Source organism: Mustela nivalis (assembly GCF_964662115.1).
Source record: "Mustela nivalis genome assembly, chromosome: 6".
Classification (NCBI taxonomy): domain Eukaryota; kingdom Metazoa; phylum Chordata; class Mammalia; order Carnivora; family Mustelidae; genus Mustela; species Mustela nivalis.
Genome location: NC_139025.1, coordinates 60,371,997 through 60,396,590, shown reverse-complemented (window position 1 = coordinate 60,396,590; position 24,594 = coordinate 60,371,997). Strand labels below are relative to the sequence as shown.

Here is a 24,594-nt window from a genome sequence, read left to right as displayed (position 1 = left end):
TTTAATTCTCTACTTATTTGGCACTTAAAATCTCAAATGTAAATAACAAATGCCAAAACTCCAGAATGCCCTTCCAAATACTCTTTTACTTCTGCTTACACTTACTTCAAACAGTACTTCCCTGACTTCCGATTAACAATTCTTTTATGTGTACTCTCACAAAACACTGTCTTCCTGCCTCCCTGCCCACCCCCATCACTGATATAGCACTTAACCATATTGTATTACAGTAATGGTATGAGTTTGCTTTCTCCCTGCCTACACAGACTGTGAGCTCCTGAGAGACAGGGACCATGTTTTACACACCTTTGAGTCTCAAAACATAGCACAGCAATTAACATATACTAGATAGTCCTTAAATGTATTAGCTGAATTGAATTAGACTGACAAATTGCAATTCAGGCCATGTTAATTACTGGTTAAGGCCAGGCCTCCACAAACAGGGGATAGCAGTGAAATGAGGTAATTATCCAGATCACTGAGGACAAAAAAATGTGCTAATTTGGGCAAAGTGAGTAAGCAAGATCTTGCCTAACCAGACTAATCCATCATTTCATTCTGATGCTTAGCTTTGCTAATGGAAATCTGATCTCATAGATCAGTCCTATTCTCTCCTGTGCTTTGTGTTATAATTTGCGTCATCTGTTTTACATTGATGCTGAACATACCCTACACATCTTATGCATAGGACAAAAATTGCATCCTAATCCCTGTCACCTATCATGGCATGCCATTGGTTCCAAGCAGGATCAGTGGAGGCAGTGTGTAGATGGTCCTATGAAACTCAAGACTGGACCCACATTTTAAGACCACATGTCACTAATATATTGAGTCACTGGTATCTTCTTTATACACCAAAGTCAGCAAGTTGCATAACAAATTCAACTTTTAGCACCATGGTTTCTCCACATGAAGTCAGCATAATCCTCTAGACAAAAAGTAAGATGGCTCTCTCATGTGAAACCTCAAAACTCCTAGAAGACACAGGCAGTAATTTCTTTGACATTGACCTTAGCAACATTTTTCTAGATATGTCTCCTCAGACAAGGGAAACAGAAGCAAAACTAAACTATCAGGAACTACACCGAAATGAAAGACTTTTGCACAGTGAAGGAAACCATTCAACAAAATAAAAAGATAACCTACTAAATGGAAGAAGATTTTCACAAATGATACATCTGATAGAGGGTTAGGATACAAAATATATGAAGAACTTACACAACTTAACACCAAAAACTTCCAAATAATCCCATTAGAAAATGAGCAGAGGACCTGAAGAGACATTTTTCCAAAGACATACAGGTCGCAAACACACATGCACAAATGTTTAACATCACTGATTATCAGAGAAATGCAAATCAAAACTACATGAAAAATCACCTAACACCTGTCAGAATGATTAGAATCAAAAGGCAAGAAATAACAGGTGTTGGAGAAGGTTTGGAGAAAAGGAAACCCTCGTATACATCAGTAAGAATATAATTTGGTGCTGCTACCATGGGAAACAGTATGGAGGTTCCTCACAAAATTAAAAATAGAACTACCTATGATCCAGCAATCACACTTCAGAGTAATTATCCAAGGAAGATGAAAACACTAATTTGAAAAGATAAATGCACCTCCTGATAACTGCAGCATTATTTGCAATAACCAAGATATAAAAGCAACCCAAGTGTCCATTGTTATAGGAGTGGATAAAGGAGCTGTAGTATATGCACAGGCATGCAAGCAGAAGCACACATACACAATATACAATACTACCCAGCCAGAGAAAGGATGAGATCTTGCCATTTGAGAGAACAGGGACAGACCTAGCAGGTACTACACTCAGTGAAATAAGTCAGACAAAGACAAATAGCATGATTTCACTTACACATGGAATCTGCCGAACAAAACAAATGAATAAACAGAAAGCAGAAGCAGACCTATAAATACGAAGAACAAATAGATGGCTGCCAGAGGGGTTGGGGAGATGAGCAGAATGGGTAAAGGGGAGGAGATACAGGCTTCTAGTTATGGAATGAATAAGTCACAGGCAAGAAAGGCACAGTGTAAGGAATATAGTACATGGTATTGTAATAGCATTGTGTGGTGACAGCAGTAGATACACTTGTGGTGAACACAGCATAAGGGGTAAACTTGTAAAATCACTATATTGTACACCTGAAATTAGTGCAATATTGTATGTCAACTATACTTTGAGTAAAAAAAAATCTACAATTTTAAATATGTACACATTATACATACCCACACACACACTAAGATGAATCAATACAATTACCCTTTGGGAAGAAGATAAATCTTTACTGGATTCTAAGGATTATTAGAGGAAGAAAAGAATGCTGCCCCCCTTTTTTTTTTTTTTTTAAGAGAGAGAGGGTGAGACAGGAGTGTTAGCTGTGGGGGAGGCAGTTGCGGGTGGAGTTAGGGGGAGAGTGAGAGAAAGTATCTTAAGAAGGCTCCACACCCAGCACAAAGCCTGACACAGGCTGTCTCACAACCCTGAGAATGACCTGAGCAGAAATCAAGAATACACTTAATTGACTGAGCCACCCAGGTAACCCAAGAATGCTGCTTTTTAAACCAACAGCTTTGTTATTTATAATGCAAATATCTGTTGGCATCTTTCCTTTTCTAGTTCATCTGTGCTTGATCTAAGCAGGAAAAGTAAAGTTATCTAAGAAACCAAACAACAGACAAGAAATTTAAATACTTAATCTTTTGTCATTCTGTGATTATAATTAATTTCCTTACGTAGTTTTAGAAATGGGGATAAAAGTTTTTATTGTGTTTCATAAAGAAGCATAAATTTCAGAAAATACTTTGCCTTTGAAATTTCAATCTGTCAACTAACAAACCAGTTATTCACTCTGCAAATAACAGAAAAACTATTGACTATATAACTATATTGGAAATCAGCACTGTCAAATTATAGGAATTTTTTTACACCATAAAGGCTTAAAAGTAGGATGAGGGTTTTTTTTTTTTAATTCATGGCAGACAAAATATTTAATGAAAACTACAATGAACTACAATTTAGACAGTAGAGAGATGTAGAAAGAAACTGGATATCAGAAAAATCCTAGTTTGAATCTCAGCTTCACCAGTCATGAACTCTGTGACATTGGGCAAGTCATGGAAACTTCTGAACCTCACTTGCTCATTTCTTTTTTTTTTTCCTAAGATTTTATTTGTCAGAGAGAGAGAACACAAGTAGGCAGAGCGGCAGGCAAAGGAAGAGAGAGAAACAGGCTCCCCACTGAGCAAGGAGCCCGATACGGGACTCGATCCCAGGACCCTGGGATCATGACCTGAGCCGAAGGCAGCGGCTTAACCAACTGAGCCACTCAGGCGTCCCTCATTTCTTAAATAGAATAATAGTTCCACCCTAATCTAAGTCTTGACATAGTTTTGAGAAAAACATTAGATAACAAATTTGAGTATTTTTGAAACTATGGAAAGCTACACAAGACATTATTATTATTATTTTGGCATAAGGCTATCGATGGTGATGGATGCCAGTAATGGCCTGATGTTTGCCATCAGATGCATTTCTAATGCTCTGCTATTAGTTAACACAATTATTACAAGAGCAAATTACTTTTTGTTCAGACTCAGCCATCTGCAAGGTGGAAATATTTGTTTCAACACCAAGAGGAAAACAATGTGTCTTAGTTTAAATAGAGCATAATAAACACATAAACAGCTCTGTCCGAAAAAGACTAGTTCATATTCCTTCAAATTAAGGAGTCCTTGTCTCATGTGGCTTCCTCCTCCTCCTATAGGACAGACTTGTTTGCAAATGTCAATCATATTTTATTAAATTGACTGTGAAAAGGGTGAACTTCAGACCAAGATTTTCAGCCCGAGGCTTCCTTGATATGCTTGTTGCAGATGCCATTTTAGCAACTCCTGTCCAAGCTTCTTAAGAAGAAAAAAAAAGAAGGAAGAAAGAGAAAGAGAGGGAGAGGAGAGGAGAAGAGAGGACAGGAAGGGAAAGGGAGGGGAAGGAAGGCAGCGAAGAGAAGGGAAGAGGAGAAGGGAAGGGAAGGGAAGAAAAGGAAAGAAAAGAAAAAGGAGGAAAAGAAGAAAAGAGGTGAGATAGAGGCTAATACATAAATTGAAACTGGTGTGGTCAAAACCATGTGGTAAATACTAAAATGGGCAACAAAGGAGAAATTCCCTAGAGCAGGCATTCAGTCATTTACACTTCACCATGAGCTTAGGAGCCTACCCAAATATAACCCACTATGTCTAAGGCAACAAGAAAGCACCCAAAGAATACCAGTCATCTTCCTAAAGACTAGACTTCCTAAGTAAAGAAGAAATCTCCAACTAGCTTTCCCTCTTTGCAGATTGCTAATATCCAAAATACAATCCAGGACTCTTTGTAAAGATTCTTTTACACCACAGGAAATAATCTTTGTTTTTCTGCACATTATTAGTCCCCAATTATTTTCAAGAAGATGCTTCCCCAAAACTATTATGAGTTGGCTAGAAAAAGTGGGTATCATTGTAGTTCCCTGGGTTTTGTCAAAATGATTACCCTTTAATAAATATGTGTATGAAGAGCCTTGGTCAAACTGGTAATCTCCTAAGTGTCTTTCTTAGCTAGGAAACCTTCCAAATTATTTTGTTATTTTTAAAAAATAGGCACCAAAAGGAGCTCCCTGCTCTCCCAACTTTAAATTCCACATATTTTTGCACTTGGAGAAATAATTAAATTAGATAATATCTGCATAGGATATGCACCAACCCAAACTAGTATCCAAAGTAAAACTTGTGTGGGATATTATGCTGTCATGCGGGGAAAAAAAAAAAGAGGGTTTCATATCCAAATAAGTTTGAGAAAAAATGAAATAAACTACACTTAAATGACATCTTTTCTGCTGGATTTCTCAGCTACAAAATGCTATCACGTATTGTGATGTTCTAAGAAAGTATTTACAAAATTTATTTGACCAGGAAACTCTTTTTCAGGAAATTCTATAAAAATTTGGGAAAGATGTAGTTAAGAAATGTCGATCTATAACATGGCAGAAATCTGTCAGAGTTCATCATGACCTTGTATGAGTTGTGTTTGTGTGGGTGAATCTACTTATGACAATCCCTGTAGCCACAGACAACCTATTGTCTGGTCAGATTCTGTTTGTTTAAGGAGTAGATACAGATGGCTTTGAGGAAAGAAAATGACAGACTTAATTAACACGAACAATGCCAAGGATTTTTCCCCCCAAGTGACAGCAATCTTAAGAAAGCGTTTAAGCTATCATTTCCATGAACTCACAAGGTCCTAATATTATTTCACCAGATTTTCACTGGAGAGAGTGGGGACAACACATTTATGAAATTACAAAAACCATAATAAAAACCACAAAAATACCGGTGCATCCCCATTTCTAGAAATTCTAGGAAAACTGGTTTCCCAGTTTAAAAGAGGGCATTCTATAGCAGGCAAGAGATAAGTTTTAGGGGTATGACTTAATAGCGAATACATCTGTATCTAGCTACCAGTAACTCGTATCTGAATTCAAATTTCTTATCTCTTCATCTCTGACATTCCTTTCTCTAGTTGCCAAGATGGTTGAGCTCTGACACAGTTGGTCACAACTGTTAGATGACTTTCTGCTACTATAGGAACTCAAATCAAGTATTCAGTCCAGAAGGCTCTTCTTGAAATCAAAATAATGATGACCGGTTTTTTTGTTGTTGTTCTTCTTTCTTTCTTTCTTTCTTTCTTTCTTTCTTTCTTTCTTTCTTTCTTTATTTATTTATTTATTTATTTTTAAACAGGGCAGTGGGAAGGACCTAGATTTTATCTCTTTTCCTGAAGCTTCTCTTTCCCTGGGCTCCAGGGAAGCCTCCCACAACACTACGGTAGCTCCTAGCTCCGGAGCGTGTTCAGGCTGTGGCAGCTCAACCATGCAATTTCATAGCAGGCAGCAAACAAGGCAGAGAATTCAGGGTTAAAAACTCAAGTGAAGTTTTGTCTTCTACAGTAATGAAAGCTGACGAAAAGAGTAAATCAAATGGATCTCCTAACAAAATGAAAACAGCTGTTTGGCCTGGCTTGGTCTCTGATTTAGGTTAAGTAATTATTGCTCTAGTGTGGTTCAAGGTTGTTCTGTATTAGTGAAACAGGATATCACATGAAAATCATCCAACTTTTTAATTTACTGTAGCATCAGAAATTCCACTGTATAAAAAATTCCAGAAACGTAATCTTCTAAAAACTTTACCTATAAACCTTTTCAAATACCAATTGATTAAATCTTACGAGGCATAATTACACAATACATAATTACATTATAGTAATAACCTTTAGTAACTATGCTGACAAAATATTTTAATATTTTACCTTTAAAATGCTAAGCTTTCAAGTTTAACTGGAGTCATATATTATATCCCAAATTCTAAATAACTGTAAAGACCAATTTTTTGTATATAGAGATTTTCTTATGAAGAGTAACCAATAAAGAACTACTTCTTGAGCCCCCAAACAAGCCTATTTTAATAGTGTAAATCTTTTTTAAAAAAATTTTTTAATTGTCAAATAATAGTGGTTGAGAAGGAAAAAAATTATAATGAAGAATCATAGTAAAGCCATTCTTGAGAAAGAGGTTTCCATGTTTTACACCATTCAGAGTAAATTAAATTAATCAAGAAACTTCAAATTTCATTCTTGTTTGTGGATTTTTTATTCTGTCATCATCATTCACGTTATTCTGCTCTTATTTGAGCCTTTATTTGTTTTGTTTGCCTATGATAACAAAGGACAAATCAAGTGTGGGTGGTTGTTGGTGGTGGTTGTTTAATGATGCCCCAGTAATTATTTTTAAAAATGGTTTAAAAAAATTAAAACTATTGGGGTGCCTGGGTAGCTCAGTGGGTTAAAGCCTCTGCCTTCGGTTCAGGTCATGATCCCAGGGTCCTGGGATGGAGCCCCGCATCAGGCTCTCTTCTTGGCAGGGAGCCTGCTTTTCCCTCTCTCTCTGCCTGCCTCTCTGCCTACTTGTGATCTCTCTGTCTGTCAAATAATTAATAAAATCTATTTTAAAAATTTTTTAAAAAATAAAAAAATTAAAACTGTTATCTTGGCACAAGATGTTAACTTCTTGAAGACAAAGACTGAAAGTCCTGGCCCCTGTTAATTTTTAAGTTTGTCTCCATTATATCACCATAAGGATACTTAAATCCATGAATAAACAATAACATTAAAATATTTTCTAACACCAACAACTATGTAAAATATAGAATAACATTTCTTCAATAAATTGACATTTTTAGAGCATTTTAATTCCCTTAGGTATAATTTGGTGCCCCCCAAAAAAGGACACAGGGAAAAAGGAACAAAGCGAAAAAAGATTGCCTCAGAAAATTAATATTTTATAGAACATTACTTAGGGTGGTGTAAAACCCAGGGAAAAATCTCAGATGTTCTTGTTATAATTATTATTGCTGGCTGCAAGACATGACATATTTACCTTTCCAGTGGGACAGTTTTGTAGCTTTCCTAAGCCTAAATTGTATTTCTTGCTAGTCCTTGCCAATTAGTCTAACTAGTGCTTGCCAGCACATCAGAATAAGAGAAACAACAGAGTTACATGTGTTATTTCTCCCAAATGTTTCCGCATTATGATCTTTCTTAGGGGTCAATATTCCTTAAATAGAAGAATATATTGTGTCTGGGGTTTCCATTCAGAAATTGTGTTGTAGAATTAGATCAACAGTGTACAATTTACCTAAGGATTAGAGGGAGAACTCAGTGAAAAGCAATATTTAAAAGGAAGGTTTAATTTTTCCCTTTCAGACAGTTAATGTAAATTCTACTAACTGAGATCTTCAAAAATGATAGGGCACGAGAAGCCAGTCTACATTCTTAGCTGTCTGCAATCTGAGGAGGATAACACAGAAGAATGGTCCCACCATTTTGCACAGTCAGTGTTTTCCTTTCGAGGAACACAAAGCCTACTGTTGTTACTGCATAAATCTTAGTGAATAGGTAAATGTCATTAAGTCAAATTTATAAAGAAAATGGAGCATAGTTAAGAGTCACTTAAACAGTGCACCTTTAATTGCTGAGTCAAAGTATAAAGTCAAACTATTCAGTTTTCTCTAGACATGTTTCTATCAGTAGTGTCCGAACAGTACATCCAGATGTAGATGCTGTATATGTTGTGTGCTGAAAGGAGAGACTTCTCCAAAAATCAGTCTTGTTCCCAAATACTTTTTTTGAGTCTCTGATCTGTCTCTAGTTCTATTACTGCTGACATTCTTTCACCCGGGATATCGTCCCTTGAATAAACCTTTAGTTGTCACATCTTCATGAATTCTACCTTGGGAACAAATGTTTTCTAGAATCCACAATGAAAAAGTCTTGCCCTGTATTTTTTTTTCTTTTTTTCTTTTTTTCTGGATTAGTCTCCTATAAAATACTGCTATTTTCCCCTCTCTGCTTGAAAAAATTCCAGGAATAAATCTGATAGAATCTAAGAAATGAGCACCAATGATGAATTTGTTGGTCTTAAAAGATGATGTTTCTGATTCAGTGCTCAGCTTCAGAAAGGGCATACGAGGACTGGAGGAAATGGACATCCACGGTGACTGATGTGACAGACTGAGGACCTCATATCTTTAGTGCATATATATATTTTTTAAGATTTTATTTATTTAGGGCGCCTGGGTGGCTCAGTGGGTTAAGCCGCTGCCTTCGGCTCAGGTCATGATCTCAGGGTCCTGGGATCGAGTCCCGCATCGGGCTCTCTGCTCAGCAGGGAGCTTGCTTCCTCCTCTCTCTCTCTCTCTGCCTGCCTCTCTGCCTACTTGTGATCTCTCTCTGTCAAATAAATAAATAAAATCTTTTTTTTTAAGATTTTATTTATTTATTTGACAGAGAGAGATCACAAGTAGGCAGAGAGGCAGGCAGAGAGAGAGGGAAGCAGACTCCCCGCTGAGCAGAGAGCCCAATGCAGGACTCAATCCCAAGACCCTGAGACCAGGACCTGAGCCGAAGGCGGCAGCCCAACCCAATGAGCCACCCAGGCGCCCCAGTGTATATTTTTGGATAAGTGTTCCTTATCCAAAACCACAGAGACTCCTAGTTGTCAAGTTGAATATAGTTCAAGGTCCTGGATTTTTTGAATTTGGTCAACAGTCTCTAAATCCCAAATTTAGGACTAGGTGGCCAAAGGTAGTCAGAATCAACTATCAACATTTCAGCATGGGTAAGTAGAGACTGGAACTTTGATCCAACTTTGTTTTGAAGAATTTATTCAGCCAGGGAGCTCTCTGTTAGAAGCATAACCCACCCCAAATGGTACTTTTCTACTTCTTTTGTTTCCTCAACAATTTACATTTACCCTGAGGATGAGCAGAACACTGTTGATTTTTGAAAGACTGGCATTCTTTAGAATCCTCCCTCACCTTCTTCCCCATTTTCCTCAAGACTCTAACATAGAGTCATGTTCAAACTACCTTCCAAGGCAGCAAGCCTTTTTACACATGCTTATTAAAGGAATGACACTTTGGGAGTACCTGGGTGGCTCAGTCAGTTAAGCATCTGCCTTTGGCTCAGGTCATGATCCCAGGATCCTGGCATCAAGCCCCACGTCAGGCTCCCTGCTTAGCGGTAGTCGGCTTCTTCCTCTTCCTTTACTCTTCCCCTGCTTGCACTCACTCTCTCTCTCTCTCAAATAAAATAAATAAAATCTTAAAAGAAAAAAAGGAATGATACTTTGTATAGAGACAAGATATGAGATCAGATAGAAGGACTACACAGAATACACAAACCACCCTGAAGAACATTTGCATTTAAAATGAATAGCGTTCTGTGCAATCACAAAGTTTTACAACCTTACAGCCAACCATTTCAAAGCATATTTACCACACAGTTTTCCTTTTCCTCTTAAATTTTCTAAGGAAGAAATTTCTTTTTAAAAAGTCCTTGGTTCAAAATAACCAAGTAGCTTCTTAGTTCAAATTATTTCATTATATATGTGGGTTTTTTTTTTTTTCATTTTAAGTTTTAAAAATTTAGGATACAAAATGAGTATAAGAATATAAAATACTGTATATCATATCAATTTCCTTAAAACTTGAATAGAAGACTTACAAAGACACTTTGGCAACTATTTTATACTAACTTACATATTACTTTGTATGGTAGGTACTTCTTCATTTGATGTTGGCTAAAATATGAGATGATATCTCAACTTTCATGACCTGTGAAGAATGACAACCATACCAAAAGTTAGGGCCTTTACTAAAGTTAATTTAGCCATGAATTAACCATGAAATCTTTCGTAGTAAAATATTTACTCCTACTCTCAAATCACAGGATTCTTGAATTGGAAAGGATCTTAGCAAGTATCCTTTCCAAAGCCATCATGTCATATATGAGGGTATTAAGGCCCTGAAAGATAAAGCAACTTGGGATGTCTGGGTGGCTCAGTCCGTTAAGCGTCTGCCTTCAGCCCAGGTCAGGATCCCAGGGCCCTGGGATCAAGCCTTATGTTGGGCTCCTTGCTTAGCAGGAAGCCTGCTTCTCTTCTTCCTCTGCCCCTCTACCCCACGCATGCTTTTCCCCACTCCACTCTGTCTCAAATAAATACATAAAATCTTAAAAAAAAAAAAAAAAAGATGAAACAACTCATCCAATGCCACAGGTCTCAGTTGAAGAGCCCAGACTAGCTCTTTCTTCTTCTCCAGGCAGTAGTGGTAAAGCAAACATATTTTTCTAAATTTTTTATCTCACATTGTATCCAGAAGAAACAAAAATATTCTCTTTAGAGAATTCTCTATTCCTAAAATTAAATAGTTTATTCCTTTACTCTTCAGCACTTTCTAATTGGTACCAAATTTAGTCATAAGGCTTCAATCATTCCCATTCAACATTCCTAATCCTTAATCAGACATTCCCCATCTTTCCTATACAGTTATTTAAATTTTACATTTGAAGAACTTAAGGTACTATAGAAAGTATTATAACTGAATCATAAAATTTTTACGTGACAGAGTCTTGAAACAAAGCATTCTGAGTTTCTGAAACAAGTGCTAAGTCTATAACTAAAAATGAGCCTGTTCATTGTTTTAAAAAACTCCCCCTAAAAGACAGAGAAATGAAACAAGATTGGCAAAATTATAATTGTAATTATCTTTCATTATAATTGTAACTGTTATAAAATTGTAACAGGAATTCACTTTAAAAAAATGAATCTATAAACTGCCTTTTATGAAAACTTAAATTCGTTACTGAATCCCAACATACACCAGTGGACTGCTCCTAACTAATAGTAAAAAGGTAAAAGAGAATGCAACTAATGTCTATCTTTTCTTTTAATTGTGTTAAAAAAATACACAAGATGAAATTAACCATCGTAACTACTTTTAAATGACCAGTTCAATAGTGTTAAGTATATTCACATTATTATGCAATGGTTTTCTGGAAATTTTGCAACTTGTAAGATGGCTGCTCTTTGCCCAGGACACAACTCCCCGTTTAACCCTTCACTCAGCCCCTGGTAACCACTACTTTCTGTTTCTGTGAATTTGATTACTTTAGATATCTTGTATAAGTGGAATCATACAGTGTTTGTCTTTTTGTAATTGGCTTATTTCACTTAGCAAAATGTCCTCAAGGTTCATCTATGCTCTAGCACAGGACAGGATTTTCTTCATTTCAGCCATTACACACCCATTCGTTCTCCTTGTTGCTTAGCTGAGTTTTCCTCATAGCATCTTTTATTTCAGTTTCCTCAGAAAATACATTAAGATGAACCCTTTAAGATATGAGTAATGCAAATGTCCATGAACAGATGAATGGACAAAAAAAATGTAGCCTATCCATACAATGGTATCTTATTCAAACTTAAAAAGGAAGAAAGGCTGTGCACTTGACATTTATCACTCCAGGACCTATAAGAAACTGGGCACACCTAATAGAAATTAGAAGTGGATCTGAAAGAAGCTAAATTTATTATTTATCTACTTTTGTTTTCTAACCTCCTTTTTTCGTGGTACCCTTTCTTGATGAAACTATTGAAAGGGTAATAGAAATATACTTTTACTCCCTTAGTCTGGAAATACAGCTGTCAGAGATGCAGCCTGACTGAGAGAAACATACCATGGATGGCTAGATAAACATTGGGAGCACGTCAAATTTTTCAGATTAAAAAGATTTTTTATTAACAAAAATTACATTTAAATCCCAAATTTGTCAAAGAAACTTGGTGTTACAAGTATCTTATGCCTTATTATTGATGACGAATTTAATAATCCATTTGATTTCTAGAAGGCTGAGCACTGTGTTCCATTTAGAAAAGTTTCCCGGATGGCACTGTGATATCATGGGGGGTAGATAATCATCCTATTTATCTGAGAGCATGAACCAACCAGAAGAAGCAGCTCTTTGGATGACAGCGCTACATCTGAGGAAATGAAGTCTACCCCAAATCACTTGAGTTTCTGGGGCACCAGGAAGCCACCATCATCTTATCTGGATCCACTTTCACACTTTGCATTTTGCCTCTCGTTAGCTTTCTCATCTCCCACTCCAAGGAGTCACCAATCCCTTGGGCTCCTTAAAGTTCTGGCTTAGATTATGTGGAGTGATTAATGGCGGAGGGCCTGATACACGTTGAGGTCAGCATGCCAAGCATCTGTATGTCAGCGACAAATACAGCAGTGTGCATCCACCAACTCACTTTCCCCCTTTGCAGCCGTAATTTATTCATCCCCGAGTACACTCAGCCATCTGCTATTTATTTTGTTTTCTTTGAGCATTATTTCCCTCAATTGGCTAAGCTAGGGCACAGGTGAAAATTGGTAAGAAGTGAAGGGAAGTTGCTGTTGTTGGACACAGAAGGGGTGAGCTGAGCTCCCCAGGAGGAAGAGCATTGAGCTCAACAGAAAGAGCCTAACTGTATTGTTGAATACTTAAATCCCTGTCTAATAGGAGCATTTGGGCCAGGCCCAATCATAACTAGCTAAGGCTAGACCCTGGGGTGAGGAGTGTAAAGCTGGGGAATTTTAAGCATCCTTAATAGTAGCCCCGTAATAAACTGATGCTCCGAATCTTTGCTAGACTCTGTACAAGACTGGGCTATAAATTTTACATTTGGCTAAGTGACTCATAAAGAAACACCCACCTGATTTCAGACATGCATTTTTGGCAGTCAGGGAGCTCGCTAAATTAGCCATGGTTCTATTTTTAGCTGCTTTCTCTCTCTGCCTGAAATACAATGATTCTATCTGTACAGTTTTACAACTCGACTCTCCACTACTGCGTATTAGACTGTTTCTTGGACTGAGAGATTGCTTCTTTTTTAAATGCCCAAATGTTGAATATATATATATTTTTTATTTCATCCATTAGCTTCTGGCCATGTCAGCTGTTTTTCATGAGAGTAACTATAATAAATAAGTTATCAAAATGCATTCCAGCTTATTTGTACTACATAACAATCACTGTTATTACAGAGTGATAAAAACATAAAAACACTTTTTTCTTCAGGAAGAGCTGAAGTGTCTCTTGTCTGGGGAGGTCCAGTGTTGACTTGAGGAACTTCGGTCAAGCTGGTATTTGACCTTTGGCAGGAGGCTGCCCTGGGTCTTATATTCTCAACAAACTGGGCCCAAGACAATAGTGTGCTTTATAGCCCAGAGCCCGATCAGTGTGTTTCTCCAAGGAAGACCTCAAGCTGAAAAGCCAACATGCCTGACAAGCACCGTCAAGGTACCAAGGGCATAAGCACTAGACATTGGAAAACAAATGGAAAAGCACACACAGCTACATCTGGAATCCTAATGGGCCGCCGATGGTTCCCAGCTAAAGGAAGAATTACCCGTGTTATTTTATCATCCCTTGCGCTAACTTCGCTGTTTATGTACAGCAATAAATGATTTTTTAAAAACATATTTGGGTCATTATGTCATATACCTCCAGCAAGTAAGGTTGTTTTATTGTGCTTGGAGTCAAAATACACTGCTGTACCCAGATGTACGGGAAGTTTAAAATCTCTTGTCCTTCTGTATTCATTCCTCTTGGACAAATGAGTTAAGTTTTTTAAAGGGAAATTGAGAATTTTTATGGCTTCTACTCCCACCTTGCCAGTAAAATTTGCACCAGTATTTTTCTACCCAGCAAAGGTACTTGGCCAATGATAACACTAAATAGTAATGCAGAAAGCCAAACAGCTTCCAACCAACAGGAAATGCCAGAGATTTTTTTTTTTTTTTGAACACTTTTAGCAAGTTGGATTCTTCTGCCAAGGCTGTGCTATAATCAAAAAGTAACTGCAGATCAGGAATATGGAGTGGAATCCAGAGGTTCAAGCCAACTCTTCCCATGCAGTATGTGGATTTCCACCTTCCTTTCTGATGGCTGCGGTAGTTTTAAAATATACCTGCTCTGTTAACTCTTTTATCATAACATCTAACAATTACCAATGGGATAAAATATTTTCTTATTTTTCTTTTTAAAAAATATTTTCTTATCTTGAAAAAATTCCAAAATGCCTCCTTATATCTTTTTCATGATCCTTAATCAATGAATCAGGGTGGTTTCTTTTTCTACCCCTTCCCCATACTTTCTAAAATTTTAAAGCTTAAGTCATCCAAATCTGCTTCAGTTCCATTATTAACAAAGGGAACCTTTTTTCACATGAATAAAGAAAGGACTTTATACACCAAGGGAGAGGAAAGCAGAGGAAAGGCTAAGAAAAGCAGATGTTCAGACATGACTGACCCACCTACCCAGAGAATCAGTCCTTGTGTGAGTGTTTGGTTTCTGAAGCAGAGGATGCTGGCTTTCCTGTTTACTTAGCTAGCCCTGTCACTGGTTTACTGGTGGCCTGGAAAGAAGATTTAGGAAATGTTTTCTCTCTCCATAAATGAACATCAAATTATTTTACAATGTGCCCTGGTACATGCATCGTAACATATTGGAAGCCAAAGACAATCTTTAAGCAGAAGGGAGGGCAGTGGGTCAGGGAGAGGATGGAATAGGGCAGAGAGCTGAGTGTTGAGTGGGGTGCTTTGAGGAACTTTGTTTCAGAGTTTTTGTGAAACAGAATTAGTTAAAAATTTTCAAATAGTTTCCTAACAGTTAAGTCATTTTGCTGGTATATGACTAGCGTGGCATACATACCCTTCCTACTTCCCTTCCTTGACAAGATTTTTTTTTTTTAAGATTTTATTTGAGATGCAGCATGCACAAGAGAGAGCACAAGGTGGGGGAGGGCCAGAGGGAAAGGGAGAAGTAGGCTCCCTGCTGAGCAGGAAGCCCAATGGAGGGCCAGGAGTGGGGCTCAATCCCAGGACCCTGAGATCATGACCTGAGATGAAGGCAGATGGTTAGCCAACTGAGCCACCCATGAGCCCCCTCTGACAGGATTTTTGAATTCTGACTATTCTCATAATGTACCATCACCATGATCTTCTGCTACTAATGATCAGTTAACTTGATTCTGAGTTTTACCTGAATCCTCTACACAAGGAAACCCTAGAATCACCAGCATTACTTCCTTATGAAAGAAGCCATTACCTGATAATTTATCAACCAAGGCTAGAGTTCCATCTCCTTTTTCCTTGCTTTTTCATGCTTATATTCCTCTTTTTCTTTTGTCCCATTACTTAACAATGTTTTCCACTAAATTTCAGTGGTGATTTTGGTGATTTCTTTCCCTTTTTTCTTGCGTGTGTTCTGACCTTATGCTCCTGGCACATTTCTAGCTTACATTTCAGCAGTATCTGATTCTTGTCATATTTCACATTTCAAGAGAATTTTAGAGTCTCTTGTTCCTAACTACATTCCCCCAGCCCAAAAGTCGTCATAGATCATCTTTGTCAAATCATGTCGCTCCTCCTTCAGAATGCTGCCAGGAATCATCTTCCAAACTAAGCCCATATGGCTCTGCTCAACCAAATCACTTCAACAATCCTGTTTGCACACTGACAGGAGAAATCACTTAGGAAGATGTTTCTATATTCTGCAGATGTTTATATTTTCCCCCATGATTCTTCTGCTTCTGTTCTTTTCTTATTTCATTTGCATATATCTTCTTGCCTTTATTTAAACTTAAAGCTCCTTGTGAGTATGGAATGATCTTATAATCAAACACTTTTTGTGTGTTTCTAGAGTTTTCGGCTCAGTGCTCACTATATTACATGGAAGAAAAAAAAAAAACAAGAAATACGGCTACCTGCCCAAAGTCTGAAATTGCCTTTTTTGGCTGTCATGTTCTTTGACTTGTGATAGCTAAGTATATCATAATAACCATTCCCTGTCTTTTGTAATCTAAATATATTAGTCCCATCCATTGGGCTCAAGATTTCTGAGAGACATAGGGTATAACCACCTTCTATTTGTCAGTACAAAAATGAATAATAACAAAACCGACAAAATTATTACATCTGCAAAGTGTGTCTTCACAGCATTCAGCATTTTGTGAGGGTCCTCTCCTTTCTCCAACCCAGATATTATGTGTCTTCTTAATTTCTAACTTCTCCAAGTGAAGACAGCAAGATGTGATGCTATTTATCCTTTTAACTGAAATTAATCATCACAAATATACTCATTCACTCTTTTGAATTTTATTAGTTTTATTTCCTATTATGGAATAAGTGTGTCCTGAAAGAAGAGTTTAGGGAATATTCACAAAGTAAGAAGAATGCTGGAGGAAGAGGTTTAGAATAGTCTCCTTGGCTCTAGAATTGTGCTGCATTTAATTCTGGTCTTACAGACTGCAGACTGAACTTGCTTCAGTTGTTTGGGGGTACTTTTCTTGGAGATTAATACAAATGTTTTCCTTAATACAAATATTCCTGTGCCCCAAGTCTCACAAATGCCAGGGGTTCTGTGTCCCCAAACTGGCCTGGGTCTCCTAGCATTACTGCCATTCATAGGCCTCCCTCACTTCCACTATCACCATATGGACAAGGGGTATGCCCCTCCCTAAACCCGTCTTTGCTTATTCTAGAATATAATCCATAATCCCATCATCCAAAATTTTAGTTACTTCCAATACCCCCCAAACAGCTGAATCTGACCCTGCCTTAGACTACTGACCCTCCCTCAGTAGTCATCAGGGAGGGACAATGATGGTAAAGAGGGGATGGGAACCACCAGCTCAAGCACGCTGTGAGATGCCACCACTAAAGCCCCATGGTTACGAGCAGATAGGATCCTGCCTCTTGGCCGGAGGCCCTGACAGCAGGAAAGTTTAAAAACATTCATTGACACATTCATCCCTCCTTCTTGTTGGCATTACTTTTACCTGAGGTATAACTGGCATGCAAGAAACCATATTATTTAAAAATGTACAACTTGATAATTTTTTGACATTTGCATACACTTGTAAAGCCATTAGCACAATTCAAGGTACTAAGGAATATATTCATCAACCCCAAAAGTGTTTTTGTCCCCCTTAATTATCCCTCCCTCCCATTCCTGCCTCTTTCTAGGCAATCCCTAATCTATTTTTCATCCCAATAGATAAACTTGCATTTTTTAAGAGTTTACATAAGTGGAATTATACAGTCTGTGCTCTTTTTTTTTTTTTTTTTGGTCTGGCTTCTTTTATCCAGCATAATTATTTGGGGATTCATTCATGTGGTTGAATGGATGACTAGAATGTTTGCTTTCATTGCTGAGTACTATTCGACTACGTAGATATGCCTATCTGAGAGGAATGTAATGAGCCTCTTTGGTGTGGGAGGTGCTATTCCAGACATTGGAATATACAGGCACTAAAGGTGCAGTCCCAACCCTCAGTGATCTAACATGGCTTTCAACCCTCAAGAGAACATTCCTACGTGGAAACCTGGGGCATTGGTTACTCAGAAGGCATTCCCTTCTGACTATAAATAAAGAGTATGAGAAATAGATTTTCTGTGCAAGGCAAAAGTTGTAGTTAGAAAGTCTCCCCAAACTTACACACTGCCAAACACACAGACTGCTTGAAGAGCAATACTGGGAGTGAGTTTGTATTGGGAATATATGCTCTCAATTTAGAGTCTCAGAAGGTCGTAGCCGGACACTCCAGGATGGGGTTCCAAGCTCAATTAGAAGGCAAACTCATAGCCTCACGGCCAGAAGTTGCCCAGTGGAGACTGTGGCATTAGGGAAAGGCAGACATCTAAAGGGGGAAATGCAACTCTACTCTTGGTAATTGGGGCCTTGATGCTCATTGTTGTCAGGCTCCAGTTTCTTGAGAGAAACTGGATTTTAATGTGAAATCCATTATTAATTGCAATTATTATTATTTGCAATTAATCCATTATTATTATTAATTGCAATTAATCAATTAATAATTGCAATTAATAAAACAAATTTTAAATGCCATCTTATATAGAGATAGATAAGTAATTTGAAGATTATAGTAAAGTTTGATAAGCTTTTGGAACCTCAGCAAAGACCCTGTAAATCAGACAAGAAGGGAGGTTCAGCAAAACCTCTTGGAGGAACTAGCACTTGAGGAAGATTTTGGTGGATGTGCAGTAGTTTGTTGCAGGATGAGTCAAAGAACTACAAGTCAAAGAACTACAAGTCATTTTATATGCATAGTGGAGGCAGGTGAAGCTAGTGAGAAGGACCTTTTACACTGGGTAAGAAGCTTAAATTATATCTTGGGACTTATTAAAGGCATTTAAATAGCAATTGAGTGACATAATTAAATTTACTTTTAACCATGTTGAATGAATTGAAAGATGACCAGGGATAGGAAGACCAATTAAAAGGTGATCAAAGTAGCCCAAAGGTGGGGGTGGTGGGGGAGTAAAGGCTTAGGCTCAGATTGTGGATGTAGAAACTGGGGCAAGTGGACAGACCAGAAGGAAAGTGAGAGAGATAGAGGAAAAGGAATTCTAAGTATTCACTGATTGATTTAATATGTGAAGAGTCAAGCAATTCCCATATTTAAGGCTTAAGCAACTAGGTAAATAGACAATACATCAGGAAATGAAAGTAGGGCTGGGAAAGATGAATTCATTCTAACATTTTGAGTTCAAGGTTGTGTGGGACATTTGAAGGGAAAAGTCCAGAATTTAGATGGATATTAACGTGGGTTTAGATTATGCAGGAGTTTGGAGATGGAAATACACTTTTTCTTATATTTATAGGCCTGAAGAAGGAAAAGGATAGAGACAGAAAAAAGAACAAAAGGCTTAAAATGCAGTTCTTGGAAACACTGCCTTTGTGGGGAAAAATTAACTTATGTATCTTATATATTTATTTTGCTCCTTACGTAGTTTGTAAATCCCTGAAGGAAGGGGCTTTGCCTTAAGCTTTTCAGTAATTCAGTGCCTTTCACAGAGAAGGGGTTCAAAATTAATTCATTATTTGTATATTTGCAAATTGGGAATATGGTGAATCTGGGTCTATAACTAGCTGTTTCTGATAAACCAACCCACATTCTGTACTAAAATACAAAACAATCAGTTTGTGAGTACTAGGACATAAGTTATTACCACCACGTAGATCTATTTTTTGTTTCTATTTTCTTTCTTTCTTATTTTTGGATCTGATCTATTTCTGTTGGGTAGGAACAACAGTTGCTAGTTACAGATTTTTCTGATATTTAACTAAATATATAAGAGAGAAAGGTGCTTCCAGTTCCAAATCCAGTAATACCACTTTAGCATAATGCAGGACAGTCAAATCCAGCAGTGGCCTGAAATATACAACTAAATAACAATTAAGACAACATGATGAACATCAATTTTTTTTCCTTTACATCATGCATTATTTAGTAGGTGACAAGTTGGATAAATTTTTGCTTAAGTGATTAAGAATTCCAATTCATTCAACAGCATTCCCACCAAAACTAGGAAAGCTTTCCTAATCCGAATTAAATCTAAAGACTGTAAATATTATTCTACCTTTAAACTAGATTAACTAGAGGTAAATGAGTGTAAAGAGGTCAGGAAAACTTCAGTGAATCAATCCTCATTTTTCTCACCACATCAAGTAGAGAAGCTGCGATTTACACAATTTTCTGCTAAAGAAAGTACTTCCCATGTAACTTTTTTCCTCCATGATCTCTCCCCCTTAATACATTAAGGGGTAACCTTTACTTGCCATAGAAAAACAGACATGTGAATTCGATACTCTCACTTTGTTGATATGTTTTTAAAGCTGGCGAGCAAATAGAGTGCAGAACGTGAAATTTTTTGCTTCAACTGCCACATGGCTAGCTGGAAGCCGAGTTCAGGACATAGCAAACTGTCTGTTCTGATTTCCAAGAACAGCAAAAATATCAAGTTATGTTGAGGGAAAAAAATTCTTATTCTAGATATCATCAACCTTGTTTCCAAAATACCCTTCAATTTCTTCTAGGTAAAGAACCTTACAAATGAAATAAAAACAACAAGTTTAATTTTACCATTTCCCAAAGATGTTTAACAATGTCCAAAGGAATTTCTTAGACTCTCATTTTTTTGAAGTTTCTTTTTTAAATTAGAAAACAACAGTGCACTTTGAATTCCAGGTACATTCCCTTCCTCCTTACAGAAATATCATTTAGATATAACTTGATTTAAGAAAACCAAATATATAAAATTTTTCTTAAAAAGATAAATCAAGCAGATATTAATTGTACTTTGTTTTTCATTTTTTGTAGTGTTCAACAATTTATCAATTGTGTATAACACCCAGTGCTCATCACATCACATTTAATTATATTTTAAAAGCATTATTTACATTACAAGATTCATTAACCTACTAATTTCTTCAGTGAACCTAAAAAAATAATTTATGAAAGTTTGGAAAGTTTCCTTTGGGCAAATGGATTTATGGTGCAAACAAGGCATGTGGGAATTTTCCTTTTATAACAATGGGTCCATGATACTAAGCTATTAGTCTCTTCTGCTTTCTTTACAGATTCAATTTCCTCCTCGCATGCCAGAGAATACCAACTCTATATCACCAAGTCAGATATTTTTCCAACACTCCAGATTTATATATTACACTTCTTATTAGACATCTGCACTTGCTTAACCCATGGAAATCCAAACCCAATACATTCAAGACTGACGGCATCACTCCATCTTCCAAATCGTCCTCTTCTTCCAATTCCCTCTTCCAGGAAACAGATGAACTAGCCACTCAACAGCCCAAGTCAGCACACTGCAGACATTCTCAAATCCTCCCCACGTTTAGCCATAAATATGACCAAAGTTCTCTTGTTTCCACTTTTTTTTCTTAAGATTTTATTTATTTATTTGATAGAGAGATCAGAAGTAGGCAGAGAGGCAGGCAGAGAGAGAGGGAGAAGCAGGCTCCCCACTGAGCAGAGAGCCTGACGTGGGGCTCCATCCCAGGACCCTGAGATCATGACCTGAGCTGAAGGCAGAGGCTTAACCCACTAAGCCACCCAGGTGTCCCTGTTTTCACTTTCTTAATACTACTTAAATGCATCCACTTCTCTTCCTCTCCACTTTTTCAACTTGGTTTAGACCAACCCCATTTTCCGCTTCCCTTAACAACTATCCAGTTGTACCTTTCTCTAATTCATTCGCCATAGCCAATGATCCTATAAAACTACAAATCTAAGTTAAAGTTTTCACTGCCTAAATTCTTTTTTTTCCCCCCAAGATTTTATTTATTTATTTGAGAGAACAAGTGAGAAAGAGCAGAAGCATGGGTGAGGAGAGGAAGGAACAGAGAGACAGACTCCCCACTGAGCAGGGAGTCCGATACTGCAGGGCTCCATCCCAGGACCCCTGGATCATGACCTGAACCAAAGGCAGATGCTTAACTGACTGACCTACCCAGGCACCCCATTCCCTGCCTAAATTCTTAAGGAATTTTCCAGGAAAAGGCCCAACCCTTTAGCCTGGCATAAGAGACACTTCAAGATAAACCCTTCTCCACTCCTCCCACCATCATTCAAGTCACCTGCAATCCCATGTGTTCCCTTACTGTCACTTCATTTGTTCTACCTAGCATGAATTTTCCACCCTCTTAAGCTCTTTCCCAATTGCCTTTGGTACGAGCCTTTGATGTCTCATTTCAGGCTGTTACCTTTCTCGGAAGCAGCTTCCCCTGGCTAATCTTTACCCCTGCCATAGAGAAGACAGTGCCCGCCTGCGTGTCCTGGAAGTTCCCTGTTCTTACCAGGGCCACAGCACTTATCACCCCTTATTATAATTGCTTATTCATTTGTCTGTCTCCTCTTCCAGAATACAAGCTCCTTGAGACTATGTCTTGCTTTCCATCACATCACCAGTGCTAAAAGCAAAATCTAGCACACAGTGGACACTCAGTAGATAGAAGCATGAATAAAAATATATTTTAATATGAGCCAAATATTAAAGATAGTTTCTCTCATTTTAGTGTTAATGATATTTTAAACTCTTAATATGTTAGGTTTTTCTTTTTTTATAATCTTGGTTATAATATTTCCCAATATTTAAAAAAAAACAAAAATATAAAATGTTTATTTTTCTTATTTAAATGCAAATTTAAGGGGCACCTGGGTGGCTCAGTGGGTTAGAGCCTCTGCCTTTGGCTCAGGTCATGATCCCAGGGTCCTGGGATAAAGCCCTGAGTTGGGCTCTCAGCAGGGAGCCTGTTTCCTCCTCTCTCTCTGCCTGCCTCTCTGCCTACTTGTGATCTCTGTCTGTGAAATAAATAAATAAAATCTTTAAAAAAATAATAAATGCAAATTTAAGCATGCCTTTTTGAAAAGTAATAGTAGGCTATTAATTTTTTAATAGAAGTTCTATAGAATATGTTATATTTATTCTCCCTTAGTCTTTTTATTTTTAAGACTTTATTTACTTATTTGTCAGAGAGACAGAGAGTGAGAGCACAAGCAGGGGGAGCGGCAGGCAGAGGGAGAAGCAGGCTCCCTCCCCGCTGAGTGAGGAGTCCAATGAGGGACTTGATCCCAGGACCCTGGGATCATGACCTGAGCTGAAGGCAGATCCTTACTTATTTTAGATTAAAAATACACTTACCTATTCACAGAAATTTCAATGCAAGCATACTTTGATATATAACATACAGGAGATCATTAAAGTTTATAGGTAAGCAGATTTTAGAAATAATGCCAACTTTGGACATACCATTGGAACTTGTGCCTCATTATTTATAGAAACACTGATTTCATATAAAGTGACTAATCATTCTCTTTAGTTTTAGAAACTTGAGTTTCTATGTATAGCCTTGGGCTTTCTTAAAGTAGAGTAGAGTCATGGAGCACTAAAAACCAAGAGAGACTTCAGGCTTATAGAGAAAAGGAAGGTAAAACATTACACTATATAATGAATACTGAATGACTATAATAGTGAAGATGGATATTCTCCTAAACCTAAATTAAGGAGTATGATCTCCAACTTTTTTTAGTTTTTTAATTTGTGGCAAAATCCCAACTGTAAAGATTAAAGTGTTACTTACCATTTGTTTCCTACCAGGCAAAATGAGAAAATTGGTCTACATCATTGTTTCTTAAACATTACTCCAAGTGAAAAAAACTTTCCTCTTTAAAATAAATATCATGATGATGACCAGTATCTAAAACATTTAAAAAATAGTGGGGGAAATGAAAAAGGAAGACACTTTTTCTTCCTCCTCCCTTTGCCCCACAACACGTTGATTCCAAAGTGCTAAGAATTCAGTAGAACAGATCTTTAAAACCACTTGTGTGTGAGATCTCCAAGGACCCCTTTCAAATCTGAAGTTACATGGTTCTAAAATTCACAAACATTTCTGTGGATGCAGTTATCTAGAGAAGAGAGGCTAAATAATCAAATCCCTATATTGAAGATTTCTAGGGAACATGAAAGTATGTAGTGTAATACAGGTGTGTTTTAAATTACTGTAATTACGAAGGAGAGATCTCTGGGAGCCATTCTAGAATTAATGGATTCTATAATGCTTCTGTAATTATTTCTTTAACCTATACTTTCCATCATTTAAGGGAGTCTGTGAGAACACGGACAGTGGAGTAAAAAGACAAACTGCTGGGAAAAGCGTCACAAATATTTCAGAACTGGAAAGTGAAAAAACTAGGTTTCATCGAGAACCACAAAATAATGACAGGAACTCCATTTGAAGAAACCCCAAGACATTCAGAAACTCAAAGTAATGAGTTGAATTCCCCAAAGTCTCAAGCAGTTTCCACCCCAGGGTAACAAAAACAAGAACTCGTGTTTGTTTGTTTTGGAGTCTCCATTTGGACCTGGAAGGTCAGGCTCTGAACAGCAAAGCCATTGTTCGACATCATTCATCCTGATCAGGGTCCAGCACCTGACTGGGAATTAGCAAACCTGGGTTCTTGATATGATTCCCTGATTGACTCACTGCGGGGTTTTTAAAGAGTTACAATTCATCCGCTCTAGACTGTGATCTTTCCCCTCTGGATGACGGAGGGGTTATAGGGATTATGTTATCTACTGGTACTGGGAAATGTGCTAAAGAAAGTTAATGCTGACATTTACCAATGTTGTTCATTTCAATACCTGAAAACAACAACAGTTATTACATCTCTGAGGGATGATTTTGTGCCCAAAACTGTTCTCAGTGCTTCACATAAATGAACTTCCTTAATTCCCACAACAACCCTATTAGTTAAGTATATCATAATCCTCATTTTG

The 24,594-nt window shown here is 37.4% G+C and overlaps 1 protein-coding gene across 2 annotated transcripts in view; it reads right to left on the bottom strand.

Annotated features, from left to right (window-relative positions):
- Positions 1 to 24,594, bottom strand: part of SLC25A21 (solute carrier family 25 member 21) — a 494,918-nt gene that overhangs the window by 356,276 nt on the left and 114,048 nt on the right. The gene's annotated exons all lie outside the window — the stretch shown is intronic.